The following is a 14,594-nucleotide window of genomic DNA, read 5'->3' as shown; positions in this document are numbered from 1 at the left end:
TCTATGTGTTGGTTGAATAGATGATTCTGAGATTGTGTGATGCATATCGTATGATCATGCCCACGGATACTTGAGGTGACAATGGAGTATCTAGGTGACATTAGGGTCTTGGTTGATATGTATCTTAAGGTGTTATTCTAGTACGAACTCTATGATGGATCGAACGAAAAGAATAGCTTCGTGTTATTTTACTACAGACTCTTGAATAGATCGATTAGAAAGAATAACTTTGTGGTGGTTTCGTACCCGACAATAATATCTTCGTTTGTTCTCCGCTATTAGTGACTTTGGAGTGACTCTTTGTTGCATGTTGAGGGCTAGTTATATGATCCAATTATGTTATCATTGTTGAGAGAACTTCACTAGTGAAAGTATGAACCCTAGGCCTTGTTTCCACGCATTGCAATACCGTTCGTGCTCACTTTTGTTATTAGTTACCTTGCTATTTTTGTAATTTCAGATTACAAAAACCTATATCTACCATCCATATTGCACTTGTATCACCATCTCTTCGCCGAACTAGTGCACCTATACAACTTGCCATTGTATTGGGTGTGTTGGGGACACAAGAGACTCTTTGTTATTTGGTTGCAGGGTTTCTTGAGAGAGACCATCTTCATCCTACGCCTCCCGCGGATTGATAAACCTTAGGTCACCCACTTGAGGGAAAATTGCTACTGTCCTACAAACCTCTGCACTTGGAGGCCCAACAACGTCTACAAGGAGAAGGTTGCATAGTAGACATCACTCAACCAGCCCAATAAGGACTCGGTGCGCCACCCTAGGGCCTTGGACTCACTCTCGGGTGGGTGGGCCCCTCCCGGTAAACACCCGGAACCCATTCGTCACTCCCGGTACACTGCCGGAATTGCCCGAAACTTTCCGGTGACCAAATGAAACCATCCTTTATATCAATCTTCATTTCCGGACCATTCCGAAAACCCTCGTGACATCCCTGATATCATCCGGAACTCCGAACAACATTCGGTAACCACACATATTACTCAACTATACTAAAACATTACCGAATCTTAAGTGTGTAGACCCTGTGGGTTCGAGAACTATGTAGACATGACCCGAGGCACTCCTCGGTCAATATCCAATAGCGGGACTTGGATGCCCATATTGGATCCTACATGTTCTCCGAAGATCTTATCGGTTGAACCTCAGTGTCAAGGATTCATATAATCCCGTATGTCATTCTCTTTGCCCTTTGGTATGTTACTTGCCCGAGATTCAATCGTTGGTATCCGCATACCTATTTCAATCTCGTTACCGGCAAGTATCTGTACTCGTTCCGTAATACAAGATCCCGTGACGTATACTTAGTCACATTGCTTGCAAGGCTTGTGTGTGATGTTGTATTACCGAGTGGGCCCGAGATACCTCTCCATCACACGGAGTGAAAAATCCCAGTCTTGATCCATACTAACTCAACGGACACCTTCGGAGATACCTGTACAGCACCTTAATTTATAGTCACTCAGTTACGTTGCGACGTTTGATGCACACAAGGCATTCCTGTGGTGCCAGTGAGTTATATGATCTCATGGTCATAGGAATAAATACTTGACACGCAGAAAACAATAGCAATAAAACGACACGATCAATATGCTACTTTCATAGTTTGGGTCTAGTCCATCACATGATTGTCCTAATGATGTGATCCAGTTATCAAGCGACAACACTTGCACATAGTCAGAAAACCTTGACTATCCTTGATCAACTGGCTAGCCAACTAGAGGCTTGCTAGGGACATTGTTTGGTCTATGTATCCACACATGTATCTATGTTTCATTCAATACAATTATAGCATGGATAATAAACGATTATCTTTGTAACAAGAAATATAATAATAACTATTTATCATTGCCTCTAGGGCATATTTCCAACAAGTTAATACCCCTCTCATCATGAGCATGTTTATCACTTTGTTTTGAGTGAAAAAAGTAGGAGAGGCTCCTACTATGCTATATTAATATATAATAAATTTTTGCATGTTTTGGAGGAAAGTCCCCACTCTGTGAAAGAAGGAAAAATACAATGCGAGACTAAAGATTGTTTACAAAGGAAGTGATATAATCACTAAGATCAGGAGACACTCTATATCTAAGCCAGGTAAGATCAGCCTTAGTTCTCTCAAGCCAAGCAGTGCATGTTTATTACTTGTAACTAGTTACTTTTGTTCTTGAGGACACTGGAGAAATCATGTTGCGAGTAGTCATGTGAAATTGATATTCGTTCGATATTTTGATGGTATGGATGTTGTGATTCCCTTAGTGGTGTTATGTAGACGCCGACTACATAATACTTCACCATATTTGGGCCTAAGGGAATGCATTGTGGAGTAGTTCTTAGATGATGGGTTGCGAGAGTGATAGAAACTTAAATCCCGGTTTATGCGCTATTCCGTAAGGGGCTGATTTGGATCACTATGTTTGATGCTATGGTTAGAATTTATTCTTAATACTTTTCTCGTAGTTGCGGTTGCTTGCGGGAGGGTTAATAGTAGTGGGAGGCTTGTTCAAGTAAGAAGAGCACCCAAGCACCGATCCACCCACATATTAAATTATCAAATACCAAATGCGAGTTAACTCGACATGACGAAAGTGACTAGATGAAATTTCCATGTGCCGAAAAGAACGCTTTGCCTATTATAAGAAACCATTCTGGCATGTTCTTTGCAACAAAAGGATTGGGCTACCTTGCTGCACTTATTGTTACTATTGCTACTCATTACTTGTTAAAATTATCTTGCTATCAAACAACTTGTTACAACTATTTGAGTGCTTGCAGAAATTACCTTGCTCGAAGCCACTACTCATTTCCTTCTTCTCCTCCTTGGGTTTGATACTCTTACTTATCGAAAGGTATATGATTGATCCCCTATACTTGTGGGTCATCAAAACTCTTTTCTGGCGCCGTTGCTGGGGAATGAAGCATCTTTGGTAAGCGGAATTTAATTTAGTGTCACTTGTCACTATGGAAAGTAAACCTTTGAAGGGTTTGTTCGGGGTATCTTCACCTCGACCAGAAACACTAAGAGTTTTCCTTCAACCTAATGAACCTACTGAAAATATTTATTATCACTACAACATGACCCCGCCTTTAGCAACGCTTTTTTCGTATCTAAAAGTCAATATATGTGTTGCTGGGCTTTTTACCAACGGATTGGGATGCGTAGCCTTATCCAACGTTGATATGGCATAGTGCAACGCTTATACCATCGTTGGTAAAAGGTACCGTCACAAGAGGACAACACATAAAAATAACTTTTACAATGCTTTTATACGTTGGTGCTTAATGTACAAGAAACCAAATGTGATTAGTAGGCAATAGAGAATTGGAAGGCTTCTTTTGGTGCATATAAAATGTGAATAATATTATATATTGCCAGCAATTAAATTAATGTTCCATATAATGATGATAATTATGTATATCAAGTGAGGAAAAAATTAAGAGAATATACCGACAATAGAAAAAAAATCATATATTGTATAAAATTGTTGGATTACAATAATGGATATTACAGCAGGAACATCACCCAAATGTGATGCATAATCTAATATCTTCTTGACAGCAAAACCTAAAAAGTAAGCATCCAGAAACATTTCTACAACTTAACTAAAGCTAACTGAGGAACATCCTACAACTTAACTAAAACTGAAAGCATCAATCATCATCATGAGCATCATCATCATGAACCAGAATATTGTCATCATCATCATCATCACTGAAATATACTTGTTACGCACCCATATAATCATCCATATATCTTTTTAATATACAAAGAAAATAACAAAATAAACTGTTAACACACACTGGATTGACATGATACAAGTAGTGATAAAGGCAGGATATTAGACACGTACAAAGGTTGAAGGCCATGCAACTCTGTACCACATCTTAATTTTTCGCAAGTGCTACACTACACCGCCCAAAATGCATCTGTAACTTCAGCACCATCAAGTTTATGAGGATCATAACTTAGAACTATGGCAAGAGCTACGTCCCTGTTATGATTATGAAACGATACCGGCATGAGTGTTAGTCATCATTGATGACTAATCCAGACGACACAATATACGACAGCCTGCAGAACAACGTGGCTCAAAAACATATCTGGACAGTAGCCTAAGAATCTTGAGCATTCAAGGGGAATGTGAGTGATAATACTAATTCTCTTCTCTTCTCCATTTAATTAGCAAACTGAACCGGAAAAAATTAGTCATCTGAAACTGAACCAAAATATTTAGCTCTATAGTTGGATTCAACCATCCAATTGGAAACAAACAAACCTACAGGTCCTCACCACGCTTTGGAACGAACCTACAACCCTAAATCCAGTAAAACAAATTAACATGGTCATCACTAGCCTAAAGATCCATTGCTAATTCTATACACGTGCAGACAAACTATTTTGTGTAAACCGTCAGAATCAACTATTACTAAATAAATCCACTGAAGCCTACAACCCCAAATCCTATAAATTTGCATAAACAAGAACATAGAACCTAGCATGCCTCAATGGTCGTGGACAAAACGAGAGATTGTATACCTTTCATGGCATTATCCATGACTTGCTCCATGACGTGCCCCTACATGAAGTTGGTGTGTGCAGTTGCAAAGCCAAGGGGAAAAGGTTCCAAGTATCTCATGCATCTCTAGAACAGTGCAACACAAGTAAAGCTTCATAAAGTTAAATTCCTACTTAATAAAAGAAGAGCAAGCTATATTCCTCCCATTCTTTGTGTCCTAGTTACTATCTTGACCACTTTACATTTAGCTCAATGAATTTATTCCCGAGTTAGTTAGACCAATCCGTGCATCTGCACTCGCTAGACAATTTTAGTTTGCCATGCATAACTAGAACATTCTTACATAAGAAAAAAATTAGAACCATAAATTTTAAAAGAAGTGTACTTTAAACTAATTGACTGATATTACAAGTCATGCTGTGTTGGCTTCCATGTGGATGAAATAAATTTATTTTAATAAATACATTTATACCTACTATTTATCATTCTAAACTATAATTTATATGTAAAGTCTGGAATCAGGGGTTAGTAAATATACAGAGGATATTAGTCAATATTGTGATTTCCTTTAATTACATAACAAGAGTCTAAATATTGTGTGCTCCTAATAGTAGTTGTCTAGGAACCCCAAATGGATCCCATGCTTTAGTGAGTTCGGTTAAAAAAAGGAAACCACACATTCTAGTTTAAAAATAAAGATAATGTACAAGAATATTTGTCTTATATAAACCTTCATTAAGAAACACATACAATGATTATGTTAAGCCACCTATAAACAATAAAGTGAAATGCTTAGCTGGAGGCAGCACTGCCGTACTACGTTTCAAACTTTGATTATATGGTGTTGCTGGAGGCGATCAGAGCTGCAGACCACCCCAACTAGATGTTTTCATTCCCTACAAAACAATCGAGTCAAGAGGAGTGCTCATCAATACATGCATACAAGACATTTTTTTCTTGATAAAACAATAGTGATCAAGTCGATTGCACAGTTTTTTCTTCTATTATAAGCTTAAAGGACGGAGAACACAATACAAATCGCCACACTGCCATTTCCTTCAGTCAATAGCCTCGTCGTCGAACACACCCGTGGCCGCCTAATCTGCTTCAAACTATTATTGCTACACGTCCGCTGCCACATGAACCATCGTTAGACTGATTAAGTAATTAGCCTAAAAGAATATATGTTCGCCATGGTCAAAACCTGAAACAGGAGCATACTAATAATTGCAAAAGAAAATGATGTTCGCCATGGTCAAAACCTGAAACAGGAGCATGCTAATAATTGCAAAAGAAAATGATTGGGGCCTTGGGGATATCTACTGTATTAATTAGACCATGGCCTCATTTTTCACTGTACCGATTTGTTTGGATACTGATTGCCTCAAATACACTAGTTGCTGCTACAAAACGTACATGGGCTTCAGAATCGCTTACGGGAAAGAGAGTCGTTCCCTACAATGTTGTTACCCTAGAAAGAATATTCAGGTAGCGGTTGATTCTAGCCACTGCTGCTTGCCACGTAGCAACATAGTGCGTGTTTTGCCATGGCTGCAGGCCCACGCTGACCATCCGAGACTCAACGCATGCATCAAGACCGAGTGCAGCATGTAGAAAAGGGGGGGGGGAGAGTACGAAGCCAAGGGAGGGTATGAACTCACCGGATGACCCGAGGACGACATAGCCACCGGAGCCGGAATCGACGCCCGAAACCCTAGCCATGGGGGGGTGTGGGCCATGGGTGGGCTATGGATGCGGCAAACACTGGATCTAGCAGGATGGGAGGGCGCCGCAAAGAAAGGGGAGCTCGGGTTGTGCTTCGCGGTGGCGGGATTCGCCGGGCATCGCCTGAATCAGCCGCCACAGGTAGCGCGGCGAGGAGCCGCGTGAAGAGAGCGGGATGGGATGCGTGAGGGGCAGTTGGGTGGGGATGTGACGGATCCGGTAGCATCCAGATCTGCCAGGTAGGAGGAGGAGAGGGGGAGGGTCGGCGGCAAGGGAGACGAGGCGGGTCGGAGGAGGGAGACGAGGCATTGGTGGCGGCGATTTGGGAGAGACGAGGGGAGTCATGTGTTCTTTTTCTCGCGAATCTCTCTCCTTTCCTATTTTTAGGACAAATCTGCAACACTTATACTACAACCCTTATATGCGTATCTATTTCGAATTTTACAACATATAGTCAAAATGTTGTAGAAGTTTTGTTGCTTTATAGGGGGTATCCTTGTAGTGTATGAAATTCCTTCGGGTATGATAGAGAAAATGGTAGCTAATCCTTATGCAGGAGATGGAACACAACATCCCGATATGCACCTAATTTATGTGGATGAAGTTTGTGGATTATTTAAGCTTGCAGGTTTATCCGGAGATGATGTCAAGAAGAAGGTTTTACCTTTATGTTTGGGTGTAAAAGTATTGACATGGTATAGGCTATGTGATGATACAGGATCTTGGAACTGGAAACGATTGGAATTGGAGTTTCACCAAAAAAAATTATCATATGCATCTTGTTCATCGTGATGAGAATTTTATCTATAATTTCTCGCCTCGTGAAGGAGAATCGCTCTAGCTTGGGGGAAGCTTAATTCAATGTTATATTCATTCCCCAATTATGAGCTCCCGAAATAAATTGTTATTTAGAATTTTTACGCTCGACTTTATCGTAATGATCAAACCATGCTCGATACTTCTTGTTTGGGTACTTTTATGAATAAGACTATTGAATTTAGGTGGGATCTTTTGGAAAGGATTAAACGCAACTCTGAAGATTGGGAACTCGACAAAGGTAAAGAATCAGGTATAAAACTTGATTTATATTGTGTTAAATCTTTTATGAATATCGATGCTTTCAATGATTTTAGCACTAAAATGGAGTTGACTCTCACATAGTAGCCTCATTTTGTGAAACCTTTGCTACTCATGTTGATCTCCCAAAATAGAAATGGTTTAGATATCATCCACGTGTTAACGAAAAAGTTGAAGAACCAATTGAAGTTGAGGATGAAACTATCATTTACAATGTTGACCCAGTTGTGCCTACTCCTTATATTTGGAAACCACCTTTCCCTGTTAGGATAAAGGAACATGATAAAGCTACAACCGTGGTTAACAAAAGTTCTATTAGAGCAACCAAACCCTCTGAACAGATCAAGGTGGAACCTAGTATTGCTATGGTTAAAGATCTTTTGGTCGATAATATCGATGGGCATGTTATTTATTTTTGTGATGAAGCTGCTAGAATTGCCAAACCTCACACTAAAGATAAAAATAAACCCGTTGTTGGCATGCATGTCGTCTCAGTCAAAATAGGATATCATTGTTATCATGGTTTATTTGATATGGTTGCTAGTGTTAGTGCTATTCCTTTTACCTCATATCAAGAAATTATGCATGAGATAGCACCCACAGAAATAGAAGACATAGATGTTACTATTAAACTTGCTAATAGAGACACCATCACACCACTTGGGATTGTTTGAGATGTTGAAGTCTTGTGTGGAAAAGTAAAATACCCTACTAATTTTCTAGTACTTGTCTCACCACAAGATGATTTGTTCCCATAATATTTGACACACTTCTTGAACACTGTTAATGCTCAAATAGATTGCAAAAAGTAAACTATCGGTGTAAATTTTGGTGGTATGTCTCTTGAGTTTAATTTCTATAAGTTCAGTAGGCAACCCCACGATAAAGAATTTCCTAGTAAATATGAAATAACTGGTCTTGCTTCTATTGCCATTCCTCCTACTAATCCATTATAACAATATTTGCTAGATCATGAAAATGATATGCATATGTGTGAATGAAATCAAATAGACAAAATGTTCTTTGAACAACAGACTATCCTTCAGCACAACTTGCGTGTTAAAGCTCTAAGAGGTCCTCCTCCACCCAAGGGTGATCCTGTGTTTGAAATAAAGCAATGACCTCACACTCTGAAATATGCTTATCTTGATGAAAAGAAGATATATCTTATTATTATGAGTGCTAACCTTACAAAGCTTGAAGAAAAAAGATTGTTAAAAAATAAGGAAGCACCAAGCTGTTATTGGGTATACTCTTGGTGATCTTAAGGGCATTAGTCCGACTCTTTGTCAGCACAAGATTGATATGGAACCAAATGCTAAACCCGTTGTTGATCACCAACGAAGACTGAATCCTAAAATGAAAGAAGTGGTAAGAAATTAAATATTAAAGCTTCTGGAACCAGTTATAATTTATCCCGTAGTTGATAGTAGATGGGTAAGTCCCGTTCATTGTGTTCCTAACAAAGGAGGTATTACTATTGTTCCTAATAATAAAAATGAACTCATTCCACAAAGAATTGTGGCTCGCTATAGAATGGTAATTGATTTTAGAAAATTAAACAAAGCTACTAGAAAAGATCATTATCCTTTACCTTTCATAGACCAAATGCTATAAAGATTACCGAAGCACACACATTTTTTGCTTTCTAAATGTTTATTCTATTTTTCTCAAATACCTATGTCACAACATGTTCAAGAGAAAACCACATTCACTTGTCCTTTTGGAACCTATGCTTATAGACGTATGCATTTTGGATTATGCAATGCAGCTTCTACCTTTCAAAGATTATCCAAGCACGCACATTTTGCTTTCTAGATGGTTATTTTGGTTTTTCTCAAATACCCGTGTCACAACCTGATCAAGAGAAAACCACATTTACTTGTCCTTTTGGAACCTATGCTTCTAGACGTATGCCTTTTGGATTATGCAATGCAGCTCCAAACAAACAAAAACCACTTTGGGTCTATCGGTTGGGTTGCCATTATAAAGTAGCTTAGATAGAAGGCTAAGAGCATATACAACCTGACCCCTCAAATCCTTCTCAAACGCCCGAACAGGCCGCCCTGTCACTTCCTAGTCAAAAAATTCGATCCAGACGGACCTCTTAAACTGGTCTCAAACGCTCGGGCTGACCAGCACCCATCATTTTTAACCCAAATATGGGGTGGATATGGGGGAGCCCGGGCGTGCCCGGCCACGCCCACCTGACCCACACTGGCCCGCACCGACCCCGCATATATTCGTCCTCATCCGTTGGCCGGACCAAGCCCTAGCCACTTCACTCCACTCCACCGACACTGACCAGTCTGGATCCATCGACTTGGGGGGTCATCCCGTGCGGAGTGGAGGGGGCAATGACAATTTACATTGCACTCTCCCGCACCCACGAAGATAACGCCCGGCCGACGGCAGGATCTGTCCGACGCGACTCCGTAGCGTCCGCTCAAAGCGCGCTCAGTTCCTATGGGGCGGGATCCCACCGGGAAAGGGCTACCCGTTGTGAGAAGCAGAGGATAAGGATCGCCGAGGCCTATTTCGTGGAGGAAATGGCGGAGGCGGAGGCGGATGGTGTGGCACAGCGGGCGGCCGCAGAGGAGGAAGCCATCTACGCTCGCATTTTGAAGAAACAGCAGCGGCGGAACACGCGCGCCCTCGCTCGCGAGCAAAATCGGGCGGTCCGTCAAATGGCCGGTGAAAGCACAATTGCTCCCTAAGGTGGTTTTGATAATTGATCACAACATATGCATCATTGGACTAATGATCTTATTCAAGTATATTTCAGAAAATTTCAAAGATGCCTTCGCTATAGGATTGTGAGGAGAATCCCCATGATGCAGGAAAGGAATAGGATTGGCTCAAGCTTCAAGCAAAAAGACTCTACATTTTACATTTGTGAGAAATCACTTTGAGTCCATAGGAAAGCCAATACTATTAAAAGGGGGTGAGGTATTATGATGAATTGGTTTCTCAAGTGCTTAGAGGTAGACACCAAAAAGATACTCGGCCATTCTCCCACAAAATATCTCCGTCCAAAGCCAAACCAGCATAATCGGTGCCACCAACTATTTCCATTAGGTCCTACCGATTTTACACTTGACAGATCCTATGCCAAATCCTACCATCTCGGTATCACCAACTTTCACATCGGTGCCACCGAGATTCAGTGACCAACTTTCTGTTGAGAAGATTTCAAGAATCGGAATTTTCGAGTTTGAATCCGTCTCACCGAGATTTGGAAACTGGTCTAGGTTCATCGTATCGGTACCACCGAGATTCCTATATCGGTCTCACCGAGAATTCAAATGTTGCCACATTTAGTGCAACTCGGTACCATCGAGATTCATTTCGGTGTCATCGAGTTGGGAAATAATGTTATAACGATTGGATTTTTGAGGGTGACTATATATACCCCTCCACCTACCTCTTATCCGCAGAGGAAGCACTCAAAACACACTTACACTTGCTAGATCAATTTTTCTGAGAGAGAGTCACCTACGCATGTGCTGAGATCAAGAGATTCCAATCCAACCATTTCAACCTTAATTTCAAGCCTTCCCAAGTTGCTTTCCACAAGATCAATCTTTCCTACCCATGCCAAATTTATGAGAGAGTGATTGAGTGTTGACGAGACTATCTTTTGAAGCACAAGAGCAAGGAGTTCATCGTTCTACCGCATCTATTATCTTTTGGAAGGTGGTGCCTCCTAAATTGGTTAGGTGTCGCTTGGGAGCCTCCTACTTCGTGCTCTAGAGTTGAACCAAGATGTTTGTGAGGGCAAGGAGATCGCCTACTTTGTAAAGATCTACCGTGAGTGAGGCTAGTCCTGTGTGGACGGAAGCCATGGTGGAATATACAAGGCCGCTTCTTCGTGGACCCCTTATGGGTGAAGCCCTTCGTAGACTCACGTAGTTGTTACCCTCCGTGGGTTGAATTCTCCACTGACATGGACGTACGATAGCGTCACCTATCAGAACCATGCCAAAAAACACCGTAATAACCTTTATGTTTGATCTCCCTACCTTACCCTGTACTTTACATTTGCACGTCGTTACTTTCCGTCGCTATACTCTTAGATGTGCATGTGTATGGTGAACTTGACTAGTCATAATTGCTAAAACTGGTCCACAACGAAATTGAGAAAAGACTACGTTTTTATCTTGTCAAGTAGTCTAAGAAGTCCCCCTCTAGACATACTTTCGATCCTATAGTCGGACTACCGCTGAAGGAGGAGAGGGAGGTGAACAGCGGCGAGGACAGCTCCAACGACAAGCAGATCCGGCTCAATCCGTACTACGTCTTCGATCGGTACTTCGACGACAAGGACAACAAGGGTGCCGGGAAGGACAATTGCAGCCGTGGATGATCTCCATCATAGCCAAACATGCTAAATTTTAATAGTCCGATGACATATTTAGTAGTGATGAAGTAGCCGAACGATGTGTGTGCGTCGATGTAGTAGTTGCATGGGTTGCATGGATTTAAAATATAAGATTTAAGGTGTCCGGATGTAGAATGCATTGTTTAAGGCGTGATCGGCCAGTATCCGCAGACACGTTGATACACGTCCGGGGACGCTTGAGTGGCCGGATTTGAGGGGTGCATGCTCTAACGACCGTGACACCCGTCCTGCTGCTTCTCTTTTCACTCGGGTCGCGTTGTATTGAAGGATTTAGTTCCACGCTTCCAGCAGTTTCAGTTCTGGAAGACACGAGCATACCCTCATTTTGCTCAGAAAAAGAAAAAAAAGGTTGATGAAAGCCGGCCAAAAAACGGCCATCATGTTTTCCCCTCGAAAGGAAAAAATGGAAGTCGCGCCACGCGCATGCATGAACTAGTCCGCCTGGGAAGTACTGTACTACTGCGAGAACGTGCTGAAACATGCATGCACGCTCGACAGAACTAGGCGAGCACGAAACCCTCGAGATCGTCACTCAGGAAAACATCAGCAAATTAAACTCTCCATCTCTACACCACTACTGTAGAAGTCTAGAACTGGGACTGGGAGCGCACCTCAGCAGTCAGACAGCGATCGATGGAACGCCCGAGGCCACGCCCCCACTCGCTCGCTCCCGCAAATTCAAGTAGTACGTGATCAATCGGCTGACAACAAACCGTTGAGCCGGAGGCCACCCACGCATGTGCGCCGCCGGCGGCCGCGAGGACCAAACTCACTCCGTCGTCTAAAGCAAGTAATCACGCATGTGGCACGCCAATCATGTTCCAATTAATACACCACTCGCGTACATGTAGCGCTGGTTGATAATCATCCGCGGACAGGGCTTCACGTGTAGGTTAAAAGAAAACAGAGATACAGATACAGGATTTCTGCCTCTGGACGATCTTGAGCTCTGACCATCATATTTCGGATGGCGCCGTGTTCTCCATGCCTCTCGCATGCACGTGCGAGCCGCGGAGTCGTCGGCAGACACATCACACGTGCTTAACAGCACAGGCGGGGTAAGTTCATCGCTGGAGCATTTGACCGTTTCGGCGAAGCACCGGCCTCACGGCGCATGTCCAGCGCTGTTTCGGCGTGCAACTTGCACCTCGGTTGAGAGCACGCACGCGTTCGTGACATTCGTTCCAATTATTTTCGTTTCTGAAGAAAACTTGGTCGAACATGCCCGGTAAATGCGCGCGCAAAAACTTGTACGGTGGGCTCAAAATGGGGCGTCTTGCAAGGCTTTGATTATCTACTAATGGAGGCCCAAGTAAGCAAACTGCCTATGATTTAAATACTGTGTATATAGGCCCGGTTCGTTTTTCAGCGGCCCATTTCTGCCCTCGAATAATGTGCGCTTTGGATGCTGCTGCATTCGTCGGCGCTCCATGGGGCCACATCGACGGCACAAGGACAAAAAAGGAAAACGGCAAACGCGAGTGCCCCGCCCCCTGGCACCTTTCACCTTTGCGACGGAAAAATTTCAGGAACGCAGTTCCTCAGCAGAGCAGCAGCACTGTACTGCTATGTACCGCCCCGTCCGTACGTCCAACGGTGATTAGATCTGCTTTTTCATCTGCAATGATTCCAAGGCACCTGCCAACATATGTTTCTCTACTCCCACGTCTCGAAATCTACATGGGAACACGGTAAAATGCCGTTATGGCAAATTCGCAAGACCATGTGGTTTCTTTGAGGAAAGCCTATTTTAAACCTTGCATTCATACGGTTAGTCAGAATCAAACCTTAAACTTTGAATCCTTGAAATCAGTATCATGTACTCATTGATCCCTGTCAATCTCGACCTTGAACCCGTATAGACCGGTTTGACAGGCTAGGAAAATAACAATCCTGGCCGGGATCCTTCTCAACTCTCACTTACTACACAGGTCCACATATCATATCTATCTTCTTTCCTACAATCCCTAGGTATCACTTCTAAAAACTGCGGTATGTCGTTCAACAGGCTCGGTGGCCGTCGTACCTTGTCCTGGGCCCCGTGGCCAGCATCTCGTTGGGGTCCCGGCAGCTGTACCGCGTCGCGTTGTCCACATAATAAGTGAGACCGTCATGAAATATCGCATCCAAGCTGACATGTATGCTGAATCATAGGCTACCAGCAACATGATAAGAAGATTCGATCTAGGTGCAACCTTAACGTGGAAAAAACGAACGAGCAGCGCGGAATTCACATCGCAAAGCCACATGAGAGATTGATCGGAGCCCATCGGAAAATCACCAGCAAGCCACCGAAACGGACAAAAAATGGAACGCAAGGCCGGAGCATGAGAATTTCGCTGGACATTTCCACGCCAAGACGGAGAGAGAATGGAAAAAGCAGCGACGTCGTGATCATCAGCCCGGCAAAGGCGTCCCTCCTGGTGGAGGGGTAGAGGCCGTCGCCGCCTCCGGTGCCCATCCCCACCGCGTCGGCCGACACGGAGGAGGATGGCCCCGCGCGTGGCTGCTTGTCGCCATCGCCGCCCTAGTGCACCTGCTTGTGCACCGACGGCATTGACGCCAGGCTGGTCGCCTGGTGCATCAGCATGCTCCTCTGTCGCTTGTCGAGCATCTCGCCGAGCCGGATGCGCACCGAGCTCGCTGGCTCCCGCCCCCGTCAGGTTTGGAATTTCTTCTTTGATGTATTTGCATAGCGGGGGGGGGGACGAATATGACATGTAGGCCCACATAATAAGTGAGAGAAGTGGGTGATTCCGGTGAGGATTCTGTTTTTCCTAATGTGACAAACAAATATAGGGTTAAAATTGACCGGGATTCGTAAATACAGGGCGCCGATTTCAGGAATTTAA

The sequence above is a fragment of the Hordeum vulgare genome, chromosome 1H (assembly GCF_904849725.1).
Source record: "Hordeum vulgare subsp. vulgare chromosome 1H, MorexV3_pseudomolecules_assembly, whole genome shotgun sequence".
Lineage (NCBI taxonomy): Eukaryota > Viridiplantae > Streptophyta > Magnoliopsida > Poales > Poaceae > Hordeum > Hordeum vulgare.
This window is presented reverse-complemented; position numbering follows the sequence as displayed.